The sequence below is a fragment of the Phacochoerus africanus genome, chromosome 13 (genome assembly GCF_016906955.1).
Source record: "Phacochoerus africanus isolate WHEZ1 chromosome 13, ROS_Pafr_v1, whole genome shotgun sequence".
In the NCBI taxonomy this organism is placed as follows: domain Eukaryota; kingdom Metazoa; phylum Chordata; class Mammalia; order Artiodactyla; family Suidae; genus Phacochoerus; species Phacochoerus africanus.
The window spans coordinates 15,031,374-15,045,652 of NC_062556.1; positions in this window are offsets into that span (position 1 = coordinate 15,031,374).

The window sequence follows — 14,279 nt, forward strand, 5'->3', positions numbered from 1 at the left end:
TGCAGGCACCACAGTCAGAGCCCAGAGCCCTGCACAGCCGCCCACCTCAGCGCCCTTGCTTGTCCACTTTCCAGTGTCTTCCCGTCAGAATGCCCTTCCTCCCACCTCATCTCCCCACCGACACTTTTCTGACTCTTTAAGCTCTAGCGGCTGATGGCCTGTGCAGAACTGTCTCCTTTCTGAGCACCATCGGTTTGATGGTCTTCCAGAGCTCGGCTGGCATCAGATCTGCACTGCGAACCCCTTCAAGGCCATGAGCCCGTCTCTGTCACCTTTGCCTCCCCGGGTCCTCGCTCGGTAAGCACACAAGACTGAATTGCACTGCACGGCAACTTCTGTGTTCCAGACACTGTGCTCTAATAACCATGCTGCCAGGGATGCTCCAGGTTCACCAGAGCCAGAGCTACCACTGACAGCTGCCCCCAGCGCGGTGTGGACCAGGCACTGGGCTGAGATTTTCACATATATGTGTTCGCATATGTGCATATTGGCTGAGAATACACACACACACACACACACACACAAGCAACTAACCCATGTACAGAGTATTATCATGTCCTTTTTAGAGATGGTTAAAGTGAGTCACAGAGACAGTGGGTGCCTTGTGGGAGCCGGGACAGCCGGGTGGAGGGGCTACCCGAAGCCATCTCTCTCCAAGAAGGCAGGTGCACCCACACTTGAGCACTGCCTGCTGCTGCTCTGCCCCTGCCCCCGCCCCATGATTCCTGATGATGCGAAGCCTTCCACTCCTCCGAGGCTCCCCTGCTGCCTCCCCAGAAGAGATGGGGTGGGTGTCAGGGGCGTGGGGAGGAGACAACCACAGAGTCTGGCGGAGTCACTGCGTTGTGGAAGTAAAGAGAACACCAGGCCAGTGACAGAGCTGAGGAGAGATGGGCTGGAGAGCCGGCGAACAGAAGGGTGCAGTAGCCAGGTCATAGGAGCCGAAGCTCTGTACCTGCTGCTTTTATTTTAACACATCAGCACACGTTTGTCGAGTGTTTGTCTCTCATCCTGGCTTGTCAGCTTCTTGAGGGAAGAAACCATGGCTATTGGATTCCCAGCTATATTCTGAGGAAACAGTGTCTAATAATAATAATTTTGCTTTTGGGGGCCACACCCGTGGCATATGGAGGTTCCAGGCTAGGGATTGAATTAGAGCTGTAGCCGCCGGCCTACACCAGAGCCACAGCAACGCAGGATCTGAGCCACGTCTGCGACCTACACCACAGTTCACGGCAATACCGGATTCTTAACCCACTGACTGAGGCCAGGGAGCAGACCTGCGTCCTCATGGATGCTAGTCGGGTTAACTGCTGAGCCACGGCGGGAAGGAATACTGTTTTTATTGTAACAGTAGCCAGTATTTATTGAGCATTTACAATGTGCCAGGGCCTTATTCTAAGCACATCCCCTGCATAAATCTCATCTGATCTTCACAAAACTTCGTGGGGTAGGACAATTATCCATCCTCTTTAAAAGGTATGGAAACGGAGCTCCTGCGAGGCTGTATAACTCACCGGGGCCACATATCTGAGACAAGGCAGGACTGGATGTGAACACAGACGTTAAGACCCAGAACCTGCTTTTCCCCGCCACGTTCCACCACTTCCCATGGCACGTGAATGAGCCCCTTCATAAGCATCTATCGGGCAAATTATTAACTACAGGAAAGGGTGAGCCACTGGGCCAGACCAAGGGAGGGCGAGACGTGTGGGGGCTGAAAAGGATCCTTGGTGTTGGCGATGAGAAGGGTGTTGGTGGTCTACGCGAGAGCATGGTGGGTGTCGATCCCCCCCGGGCCCCCGCCCCGTCCCCATGAAGGGGTCTCTGCTGGGCTGGTCTTTGCATCCTCCATTTCTGCAAGGTGCCTGGCCCCTGGCCCACACTCAGGAATGTCTGCCAGGGAGAGGGGCTCCACAGCCCAGACCCAGCTCCCTCCCATGCCTCCCACTGGCCCTGTTAATAAACAAGGGGCGCAATGAGGGCTGAAGCTCCCAGAGTGACTGAGAAAATGACATTCTTGGCCCTGCAGAGACGTCGGAGAGAGGAAATGTTGAGACAGAAACCAAAAGCTCTCGGTTTATACCTTTGAACCAGGCCTGGGGGAGGGGAGGAGGGGACTAGCTTTCATTGGCTACGGCCACCACATCAAAAGTAGGTAAAACATGAGAACGGGGACCACATGAAGGGAGAGAGTGCCAACCTCAGTGAGCTTCTTAACACTTAAGAAGCTTCTTGGTAGAAGTGAAGCCTATGGAATGAAAAACAAGCACCGTTGTTCTTTATGGTCTAAATTACTTCAAAAGAGATTCATGAGCCCAAAATAAAGCTGAGGAGGCTCAGCTTAGATGTGCACCCCACCCCACTTCCTGGCTGGCATCTTGCATCGCACGCAGGAACCAGACCCCACTAAGCAGCAGGCCTGGGCTGGGGGAGGAGGGGCAGGAGAGCGCTGCCCAGCGCTCTCTGGGCAGCGCTGCCATTTGCAAATTGCAGGCCCTGGACCCAGACGGGGAGAGGCGTCCTGTGCTTGACGCCTGTGTGACCGGCCAGCTGGGCCACGGGACTCTCAGCCTCCCTGGGCTCCAGGAGGCTGCAGATTTCTGACTCAGATCTCAGCCAGCCACACTGACATCTACTGCCCCAGAAAGAGATTTGCTATCCGGCCTAATGGATTCTCTGTGTTCATTTCAGACCTTGGAAGGACCTCCCAGGAAGACCAAATATGTCAACAAGCAGGGTCACACCCCTCACAGGGGAAATGGGATCCCAGCACAACTGTGTTCCTGGAGGCAGAGGGTTCAAGGCCAGGGCCAGCAACAGGGCAAGCCCAGCTCGTGGTGAGCAGGCCAGCAGGAGCCCAACGGCGCTGGCAAGAAGGAAAGCAAGAGGCACGTAAGCAGTACAAGCCGAGAGCGCACGGCGGAGTCACTGACACTTGGCATTCCAGAGTGTCTGGGGGCTTATACGTGTGGGAGAGTTCTGTAATTCACACTGGGAGAAGCCGATCAGCAGGAGGGGCACAGCCATCCGCTCCGGCCTCCAGCTGCGCTCCTTCGGCGCTTGCCCCGCTGGGGACCCCGCGCCGGGGGTGCGGCCCAGATCCCCAGCTGATGAGAAGCAGCCCAGGCATCTGCTCTGAGGGAAGTCTTTGCTCAGCCCAGAGGCCTCCTGGCATCTGTCAGGAGGGGACGGAGTTCCGGAAACCTGGCTCAGGGCCCTCTTCCCTGGGTGCTGAGCTGGCCCAGAGGAGAAGTCAGTGGGCAGCCCAGGACACCCCATGCAAAGTGGGTCCACTGGAGGCGGCGAGGCTGGAGGCCTCCCTTGCCCCCTGTGCATGTTGTACTCGACCCAGAGCGCGTGGTCCGGCCGGGCAGCCCGCGAGTGCTGCGGGGGCAGAGGGACGGAGGGCCTCTCTTCTGCTGTGGGCTTCTCCTCCACATAAGGGCTCAAGGGGACAGCGAGGTCGGTCGCTTCAAGTGAGAGCGAGGAAGCGTGCACACAGAACTGAAGTACACGACCCTCTGTAAGCCTTTTGCCCACTGCTGGATGGGATGGACGGGGTGGGCTACGCAACGTCAAGGTAATGTGTGTGTTTGTGTCCACAGGGCAGGGAGATCAGAATGAAAAGGACAGAGGAGAAACAGGTCAAGTAATACAGATTTGTTTACATAAATACACGACAGTACACAACGAAGCTACATCTAGTCCCTAAGACAGTGTCCCCCATTGAGGAGAGAATGGGACAAACTGTCACCCATCTGCAGCAAATTAGAAATGGAAGGAAAGGGAGGACAACGGTCATACTCATTTCATGTACAATAAAAATACACGTGGGACACACATATGTTAGTTTCAGAGGGACAAGTGACCTTTCCCAATAAAGACGGTCAGCATGACCTTCACTTTTTGAAAGGATGGTGAGAGTAGATGAGGGGTGTGTACACCCCAGCTTCCTTGGCCAAAACTTAAAAGTTGACAATTCTACCTTGCCATCAACCCTAACTATTTTTTTCCCCACCTTTACTTGTCTCTGAAACTGGCATGTCCAAGAACTGCTAACCGAGGACATGGAGATGGTACACGATTTCTTTATAAATTTCGAGCTTCCTGGACTAAAGCAGATTTTTATCCAGTCCTTTTTGCTTTTGCAAGCCGGGATCACATAGGTTTCAAGGAGAGCAGGCGCTTAGGAGCTGTGCCAGGAAGCCCACGGACTCTTTCTTGTAATTCAGGTCATGAAACTCACGCAACATCTTTGTACGGCAGATGTGATTTAACCTGGTGCTTTTTCAAAACAGAAACAGAAGCTTTATAACCTGAGCAAAACCACACAGAAGTGAGGTCAGGATCCAGACTGAGGCCTGCCGTGTTTCCTATCCCACGTGCTCAGCTAGCGTGGTACCCGAGAGGCCCCAGGTTTCCTGTCCCACGTGCTCAGCTATTGAGGTACCCGCTGCCGGACCTGAGAGACCTGGGACGGCATCTCCTGCAGCCCCTAATTTCACAGAGAGGACCCAGCCATGCTGAGGTCGGGTCACTTGGCCAAGGCTTGCTGGGTGAACATGGTGATGGAGCTGGGCTGTCACTGAAGTACCCCTGCACCCTCCATCCTGCACCCTGGCCCTAGCCACAGCAGGGAAGAGGCAGCCACTCTCAGCGCCACCCAGGCACAGCCTGCGAAGCCAGGGCGTCTCCCCAGCCTATCAGCTCTGGATGTGACTGCCAGGGGGCCCAGGAGGCTCATGCAGAGCCGCCTCCCAGAAGGAAGATGCTGGGAGCTAAGAGGCTCCCTGGCAATGCCTCCACCCAGCTCGGGCCCTGCCCTGAGGGAAGGGGGCCACAGGGACAAAAGCGCATTGTGTTGGGGGGAGGAATGCCCTGGCAACTTGCCCCTCTCTCTGAGCTGAGCTTCTCCCTCCCTCACCCGACCTCTCACGGTAAAGGAAGGAACCACCAGGAGGGGCACGGGTCGCGCACCGTGGGTGACAGGAGACCTGAGCTGATTGGCTGAGTGAGAAGATTTCCTCTGAGGGATGAAGAGCTTCCTTTAGCCTGCCTTGTGTCCCTTGATACAATGGCCTCAAGTCCGGAGATGCTGCCTTATCACATTCCTTTGATTCCCTTCAAATGGGGACATTTAAAAAGAGTCTGCTAACATTTTTCTGAAAAGGAACACCATCTCTTTTTTCTTTTTTTCCCTAAGAAAAGGGATAGGATCATTTGTTTTCAAACGGGAGCCTCCGAAAGAGGCTGCCTGAAGGGCAGAAGCCATTTTCCTAGCATCTTCTCTTGGCCGAACTGTGTCTTCATTTGACACTGCGGCTTTATTCTCGGCCCCTTTGACACAGCCAGCTGCCTTTCACATTCCAGCTCAGAAACAGGCTGGCTTCAGGCTGTAACAGGCACCAGCCTCCAAAGCCCTTTCTCTGATGACTCACGGTAGCCTGTGTGAGCCTGTGAGCCCGGCCTGCGTTCCTCGACCTTTGTTTCCTTTACGAAGCGCGCGCTAAAGGGGGTGTGTAGGTCTCAGGACAAAAGCAAGGTCTGCTGGAGGACCCTACCTTAGCGTGGAGGGAAATAATGCATTACACGGTGGAATGTCTGCTTCAGATCAAGTTCAGGTTCATCCTGTTATCAACCCAGAAGACAGAGGAAGTGACATCACGCACCCAAGTTCCCCTTTGAAGCTGGAGGTGCGTTCCAAGACCTAGTCGGCAGGTTGGCACTCAGCCAGGGAGCAGCCTTGAACTTTCTGTTAAGCTGTTTTACGGGGGGAAAAAAGAAAAGGTCGGTTCCTCAGTTCCTGAACCAGAATTCTGAGTCCCAACGCAGGAATGGTGGAAAAGGCCTTCTGTTAATTCTACTCTTAGCCGGGGCGGTGATGGAGGAGAGGAGATCCGTTCCCCTGAGAGCCTCGAAACTTAAATCCTGTTGTACAAAGCATGGATATGCAGGGGGTAAGAAACGCTCAATTGAGCAGGCTTTCACGGAACCAGCGCAGCAAATCTGTCTAACACCAGCCACCCGTGTCTCTCTTGGCTGGAGTCTTTCAAGCCCCTTGGTTTGTTCGCTGGCTGTGTTTCCACTCCTCTGCGAACGTGCTCTATAAATGGGCTATCTCAGGTTTTTCTCGGTGAGTGACGGCTCTGGGAACTTGCAGTGTGGATCTGAACAGCATGCAAAATCGTTTCACTTTTAAGACAAAAGACATTAGCTTCCAGGCCCTTTCTTGGCCATCTCTACCTCTCCCCTCTTCCCTCCCTTCCCTCCTCTCCCTGCCTCCCCACGGCACTAAATAAAATGCTTAGAAAACAAAGGGCACAGCTGCCCTTTCTTCCCATTAAAACAATCAAGAATGATGGTGAATTTAATACATTTGATTAGAGAAACTCCAATTTGGTGCACTTGAATCAGCTGCCTTTGTCTTCAGCTCCCGATGGCCTGATTTCAGTGGAATGCCCTCTGCTGCCCACTGCCAGCTCCCTAGAGCGGGCAGAGAATTCAGCCTCTGAAAGCATTTGCTTGGCAGCCTCAGAAACAGGGTATTTAGGCTGTGGAAGGTGCCAGGCCCGTTTCTCACTAATCAGAGGGAGCACTTCATTAAATCATGACCACTTACTGGTGACCCTCGAGTTGCAACCCCCAGGGGCCTGGGGTCCTTTTTAGCAATGTTAATTTTTCATGGATTTTACTGCTTTTCTTAGCAATAAAATTACCATTAAGACGAAGGCCTGAATTCTATTCAAACAGCCCAGGAGATTCTGGTGTTCCAATTGCACAGAAGAAATGCAGAGATTAATAATTGCATTTACATATGGAGTTCCTTTTATCCAAAGAACAAGCATAACCCTAATAGAAAATAAGAAAATGTGTCATAATTTCCCCACCAGGTATTATTAAGAGAGTCTAGATGGTGCCCAGGCATCCCCTACCTTCCTTACAGGATGCTTGGAAAGGAACTCATCTTGTGGGGCGTTTCAAGGCTTGAAGAATGCTGCTTATTTGCACTTAAAGTTTATGGAGATTTTTATGAAGGGCTCTCATTAAATATTTTTAAATAAATGCATGAATGCTCAAACAAAAAAGTATAACAATGAATTAAGGGTGAGAATTGACTCTCAAAGATGGATTGGAATTCTGCAGAAGTTCATAGAGGTTTCTGGAATCTATTTTACTTCCTAACCATCGCCAAAGTCAGAGACTACACTTGGGATGGACCGGTCACTAGAACAGTTAAAAGCACCTTCCACACTTTTATGAAGAAAAGGTCCCACATTTCCTGGTGTCCACCCCAAAGCAGCCGCCTAGCCTGGCGCCTGCTGGACGACTTCTCTCCCCGGTTCCACAGCAGGAAGGCAGAACCAGGGAGCCGCAGCCAGGCGAGAAACAGCACCCAGGTTTCTGGGCTCCAGGGTCCATGCCGTAACTATGAGTCAGCCTGTCAACAGCCCTGACAAGGTACACACCAGGCCCTGCTGGGTCCAGGGAGAGTGACACCCTGTCCCAGCGGGGCCTGACTGACTCCCGCACCGCCGCCTTGGGGGTGGGCGGGGAGGCGAGCGCGTCGCCCAGAGAGCCATGTGTGCGCATCAGCTCTGCGGGCGCTGCAGGCCCAGGTCCCCCGAGGAAGCCTGGGCTGGCTCTGGCTTTCCTCCCCAAGGCCCTCTGGTCCCAGGGCAAGAAAAATGAGCATGGCCTTCCAAGCAGGCCAGGTTTCCCAAGAGCACCCGCCCAGGCTCAGAGCCCATGTGCAGGCCTGCAGGAGACACGGTCCTGAGCCACTGGCTCAGCCAGGCCACACGGAAGCCCCCACGGTGAACATGATAACGCCTGTGGCAAGAACACCACCAAGGTTGATTTTTACCTTCCTTTTCAGTGTCAAAGTCGAGTTTTCAGAGTCTTATTGTCTAAGAAGGAGTGTGCAAAGACTTTCGCGCCCTATTATGGCATTGTGTTATGATAATGGAATGCTCGCCCCGCCCAGTCTGGCTGACCGGCCCCCAGACCTTGCCAACAATTATGCAGTTGCTCAGCATGTGAGTGTCGCCTGGGGACAGCTTCCTGAGCCTGAGTGAAAGAGGCAGTGAAAGCCTCGAGCTGGAAAGCAGGGCCCGGCAGGCCAGCCCGGCGCCCCCTCTCCTCCTGCACAGACCCCAGGGCACACCTCTCACCGGGCAGCCTCGTTCCTCTTTCTGGGAGCTCCGGGCCCTGCCCTGGGTCTCACAGTCCAGCAACTGCGGCTGCACCAACCGCTCGTTGTCTTTGATGTAACACACAGTGGGTTCCAGAAAAGGAAGACACGATGCTCTTTAACCCGCTCACTGCATTCTGTTGGGAAAAGCTGAGTGCAGGGCAAGGGCTGTCCTTGACGAGGCAGAGCAGGGTGCCTGCTTCTGAGCTCTTCACTTTGCTTGGCAACCCGCACTCGCTGCCCCTGAGCAGAACCATGTGCCCAGGACTCTCCCGGATTGGCCAATGCAGACAGAGGCTGGGAACCACCGACCGACCGACCGAGGGAAAATGAGCTTTGTTTTTAAGCCCTCAAGCATCTGAAGAATTCTCAGGGAGGAAGTGGTGACAGGTTCTTTTCCATCACCACCGGAGCTGAGGACCAGGCGATGAAGAGCAGCTGCAGCAGGAGGGACCCGGGTTAGACGTGAGGCGAGTTTTCCAGACGGAGGAATGCTGGGCCCTGGCGTGTGTCACTGAGAGAGGATGCTGGAACATTGCTGAAGAGTGACTGTGCCTGGCCCGTTCCGTGGGGTGAGGAACAGAACCCTGGATTCTAGGGACCCCGAGGCTGGGGAGGTGGTGTTCACAGCGTTTTGTCTGGGTTTGGAATTCCTAGTTGTTAGGCTGCGGTCACCACGTCTCTTCCTCAGAATCACGCCGTGTGCAGGGAGAGCGGGGCCTTTCCGGCCCTGCTGACCCGTTCCGGGGGCTCCAGCCTCTGTCTAATCTGTGCTGCGGAAACGGCTCCCTGGGTCACCCCTTCCTTCCTGCTCTCGGCCGGAACCAGATTCCGAGGCAGAACAATGGCCACGGGAGCGCGTCTGGGGGAGCTGCTTGTCTCTTCCTTTTTCTTCACGGAAGTCCTTCACCTACGTGTGTGTGTGTGTTCAGGCGCCAGGCCCAGCCTCCTCAACAGGAGGGTGATGTCGGCAGCCTCGGGAGGCTTTGGAGCCTGGGAGGCTTCAGGCGCGGGAGGAAGCAGTCGTGGTCTCCTGGCTGAGGCGCTCCGTGTGCACAGGTTGGGCTCCGTGTGCACAGCCTGGGCTCCGTGTGCACAGGGTGGGCTCCGTGTGCACAGCGTGGGCCAGGCACGGTCCTGGGGCCGGACGTCAGGACAGGCTGCCCTGCCCAATGTCTCCAAACCAAGTTGCGGGCCCGCAGCCGCCCGTTTTCCGAGGTACTTCATTTCCGGGGCACCAGCCGAACAGGAGCCAGTCACCCTTGCTCTGTCTACACTGAAGCAGCATCAAAAGAAGTCACATCAGACTTCCTTGATGGTACCTCAGGCCTGAACCTCCCACTCACGTCTGTCCTGCCAGGAATTTGTGCAAAAGCCTGGCACCAAGCGTGCTTGGTGTTTCAGCCGCGGACGCCCGCAGCCCAGCCCTGGCACGATCCCCTCCCCTGAACGTGAACACGCAAACCCTCCTAGCCACCTCCCAACCTCTTCCCGCGAAACCTCCCTCCTTTCTCCCACATCAGCTCTACCACCGCATCGGCACCTGCGCGGATGTAGACAAACTGACCGAACGTTGCTCGCAAACACGCCTTCCCCTTCTGGGTGACGTGCTAGAGCAAAGCTGTGAAATTCACCAATAGCGAAGTTATTTCAATAAATGTACACATTTGTTTTCATACATATGTCTGCATGGCTTTTGTCAATGACACACTGACCCAGTGTCCTATATAGGAAAGGAAAGAGTTAGATTAAAATTGCTATCCAAATTAGTAACTGCTGGTGTTGAATTAGGTCACTCTACACAAAGAGTACAAAGCAAAGGTATGTCCTTTTAATCCTGAAAATACTCACACTTAACATTTAAGATCATGTTTTGGGATGTGCCATCTCAGCGATGCCACAGAGTCACAGCTTCCCTGAGGCTCAAGTGTCCATCCCATCTCTTACCTCACATAGAACCTCTCGAAGGACAATACGGTACCTACAGGTCAAGAGAGAGGATGACAAAGGCATTCCTGGCTTATTCTCATGCCCTCCATCTGAAGACTCGAAGTGCATCCAAGATGCCCTCTGATGCTCAGAAGGAGGCAGACATGGGCCCTCACATACCGCTTGACTCTAGCTGGCATCAGCCACTCCTCCAGGATGGACCATCCCCTGAGACATCTGATGCATGTCAATCAAATGACCCAAACTCAGGGCAGCACTTATTAAAAAGAAGTCACCAATGGTGAGCTTCTTGAGCACAGAGACAGTGTCTCACTCAACTATGTATCCTCGTCGCCTGGTAAAATTCCTGTTTCACAGTAGTTCACAAATGCTAACTGCTCAATCCAGAGGCAAATAAATTTTTCCTGTCTTCCAACATGAGAAAACCATCAGAGAATTCCAAGAAGGTGAGGGGCAATGGGGTGGCGCGTTAGTGTAACTGGTAAGAAGACAAGTTTGTAGGATAGATAAGTAGGATTTGGTCCTAAAGATGCAGAGCAAACACAAGCAAAGGATGAGCTGTGGATTTACCTATATTGTTCAGTAGCTGCGTTCCCAGACGGACATGCTAAGAAAGAGTGACCCAGCCACTGCCTAGGATAAGGACCCAGCGTGGCTACAATAGGAAGGATTCACTCCGACCCAGGGAGTAACTTGCTGAGTCAGCAGCTCTCAGACTGTGATCTCCTCCCACATCCTCTCCTCATAATGGTGCCGCTTTGGAATAAAGGGAATTCTTGAGGGCTAAGGCTATGGGCTGAGTCTGTGCCTTTCTGTGGGGGAGGAGGGCATGCATGTGCCCCCAAAACCATGCCTGTGTCAGGGGAGACCCACTTGCCTCCCCTCCGCCCCAGAGCACCTTGACAGAGAACTGGGTTCATGGTCGTTACTAGAAGCATTATTATCAGCATTATTGCCAGCCCGGTGCCCTCTGCATTGTCTCATAACTGAACTGAATGATAATCATGAAGAAATGCCTAGCGCCACAGGACAGATGGGAGAGAGATACAGTGATGGATGCAGAAAGAGTAAAAGAAGGGCTCGTTCAGATTTGTGGACCTTTAGCAGGTTAATAAGAAATCGATGGTGCAGCACTGGCTGTTGTATTTAGGGCACAATGAGTGTGAAATCTACATGGACCTTGCTTCTAGAATATTTCTTTCAGAATCAAATGAGTGCAATACCCGCAGACATCTAAAAGTACCTTGAAATGTATATAATGATAAAAGAGGTTTTAAAACACCACGGCCATGACTCCAGTGCCCTGGACTTTCTTATTTGAAAGGCAGGAACGGTGTCTTCGCCAGTTGATATTTCTATGTTCCCAGGAGGTGGGCAAGACTGCAAAAGCCGCCACGCTACCCACTGGCTTCAAACAATAGAGAGCGAGCCTTTCTAAGGGACAGAACAGGACAGGACAAGGAAAGCGCTAGAGAGGCTCGCGTCTCAGCAGAACGTCTGAGGTTTACCACCACCGCAGCCACTGAACCCCCAGCAAGCTGATAACGAGGGGCCCTTAATGCGTTACCGCCTCTGACATGCATTGGCCCAGCGTGCAATCATCTAAATGATACCACAGCGATGCGAGGACACACATTAAGCTCTTACTGTAATAGCCGGGCTGCTGAATGGGAGACGTGGAAGGAGACAGAGCAGCAAAAATTAAGGGTACCCTGGAGGGCATGTGCCCTCTGCTATTAGGCCAGGGCTTGGGCTCCAACAGGCTAGGCGGTGATGACAGCAGGGAACCAATTTACCAAGAGGTTGCTGGTGGGATCTTCCTATTTTTAGTTGAAAAAATGAAGTAGACCAAGAGCAAATCCTAACATAAACAATGGACAGTGGACTTACAGTGATAACGCAGCATCAAGGTAGGGCCATGGAGTGTAAAAATGAGCCACTCGGAGCAGGATGTTGCAAGCTGTCATGTCGGGGGCAGGGGCATAATGGGGAACCTGTGTGCCCTCTATTCAGTTTGGCTGTGAACCTAAAACTGCTCTGAAAATGAAGTCATGCATAAATAAATAAAAAGTCCAAAGCAGGGCCAGGATGGACGGTAGTCCCTGAGCAAACACGGTGATCTTTCACCTCAATCCACTCCATCCAGTGAGGCGCTAGAAGGATGCAGTGTCAAGGGCCTGCGGATGACTCTGACTCGAACCATCCGCCCTCTTACTCGAAAGAAAAGGTGACTCCAAAATTTGCCCTATCAACACATTTCCAAGCTTCAAAATCTCATGGTTTTGTTTTGTTTTTTTTTTTTTTGGTTTTTTGTTTTTGCTTCTTAGAGCCATACTCATGGCATATGGACGTTCCCAGGCTCAGAAAAAAGCTGCCGGCCTACACCACAGCCACAGCAATGTGAGATCCAAGCCCTGTCTGCAACCTACACCTCAGCTCATGGCAACGCCAGATCCTTAACCCAATGAATGAGGTCAGGGGTCAAACCCACGTCCTCATGGATATTACTCGGGTTCATTACCACTGCGCCACAACAGGAACTCCCATAATCTCATGCTTTTAACCTTCAAACATCTTGGGAGAGTAGCGGGCTTTTTCATTTTTGCTATAACTCTAGATGTGAACCCCCATATTGGGTTCCTATTGCCGCTGTAACAAATGACCAAAAAACAGCTGCTAAAACACCATCCATCTCTTCATCTTGTAGTTTTGTGGGTCAGAAATCTGGGATGGGTCTCAGCAGACCAACGTCAAGGTGTGGGCAGGCTGCGTTCTATCCCGGGGGCTCTAGCAGAAAATCCGTATCTTCCCCGTTCAGGTTGTCGGCAGGATTCCTGGCAGTGGTGAGACCAAGAGCTCCATTTGCTTCACAGCTGGAAACCAGAACTGTTTCTGGCTTCCAGAGGCCATCGCTGTCCCTGGCTCATGGCTCCCGTCCTCCACCTTCACACCCAGCAATAGGGGATGAAAGGGTCAGGCCCTCTCTCTCCGGCCACCCTTCTGCCTCCTCTTCCACTTAAAAGGACTCAGGTGACTAGAGTCTGGCTAATCTCCCCTCGTCTGGATAACCTCCCCAGCTCAGGGTCCATACCTTAGGTCACAACTGCCAAGTCTCTGCCATGTGAGGTACGGTTCCCGGGATCAGGGCTGGTACCTCTTTGGGGAACCATCATTCTGTCTACCACACTTTCCTGACCTCTTAATAGATGGCCCTGCATCCACAGGGCTTTTGGAGCCGCCGCCCCATTGTCATCTGAAACACTTAAATGCTAATTCTCCCTCACCCTTATGCGGCCATTCGGCAGTGTTGGGCATTGACATGACCTGTTTCTTGAACCCCTGGCTTCTACTCGCTCTGATGACTGTCTGCTCTTCTTCTCCTACCCCCTGGGCCATCCTGTATGGACTCCTTCATCCACTCCTTGGCCCCTTTCTCTTAGCACTGTACCTCTCAGGACTGTATCCAGCTCTCCTAGACCCTGGGCTGGTTCGTAACCGCCTTCTGAGCAGCCCTGCATGGATGACCTCTCGGCTCCTTTCACCCAGATCTGACCACTTCCCCTTCCTGCACTAGATACGTCATCATGACGGCCCCCAACTTCCTTTTTCGTGACAGACCCTTCTGCGACTGATCCTCTCCTCCTCCTCCTGCCCTGTCAATCGGCATGCCCTGTCTATCTCACCTCCTACATGTCTCCTGAACCAGCCCTATCCTCTCTCTTCCTGCTGCCACTGGTAACGTTTAGGCTCCAAAATCGGTCCCTAGACTCTTGGAGCCGCCTCCCACCCTATGCCCTGTCCCACCCACTCGCAGCCATTCTTCACCCTGTCACTAGACACAGATGTGATCTTGTCACCGCTCTGCTGACAAACATCGGTTGCTGCCCACTGATGACTGGCTTCACATCTAGCAAGTGTGCGCGTGCGCAAACACACACACACACACACACACACACACACACACACATGCACGCATACACACACACATACACACACCAACCTGCTAGGCTTATCACTGGCCCTTCTCTCACTCGCTATTCATATCTGCAGAGTGCTCTGCAAGCCAGCACCATCAGCATCACCTGGGAGCCTGTTAGAAATCAGAACCTCCAGCCCCACTCAAACCTACTAAATC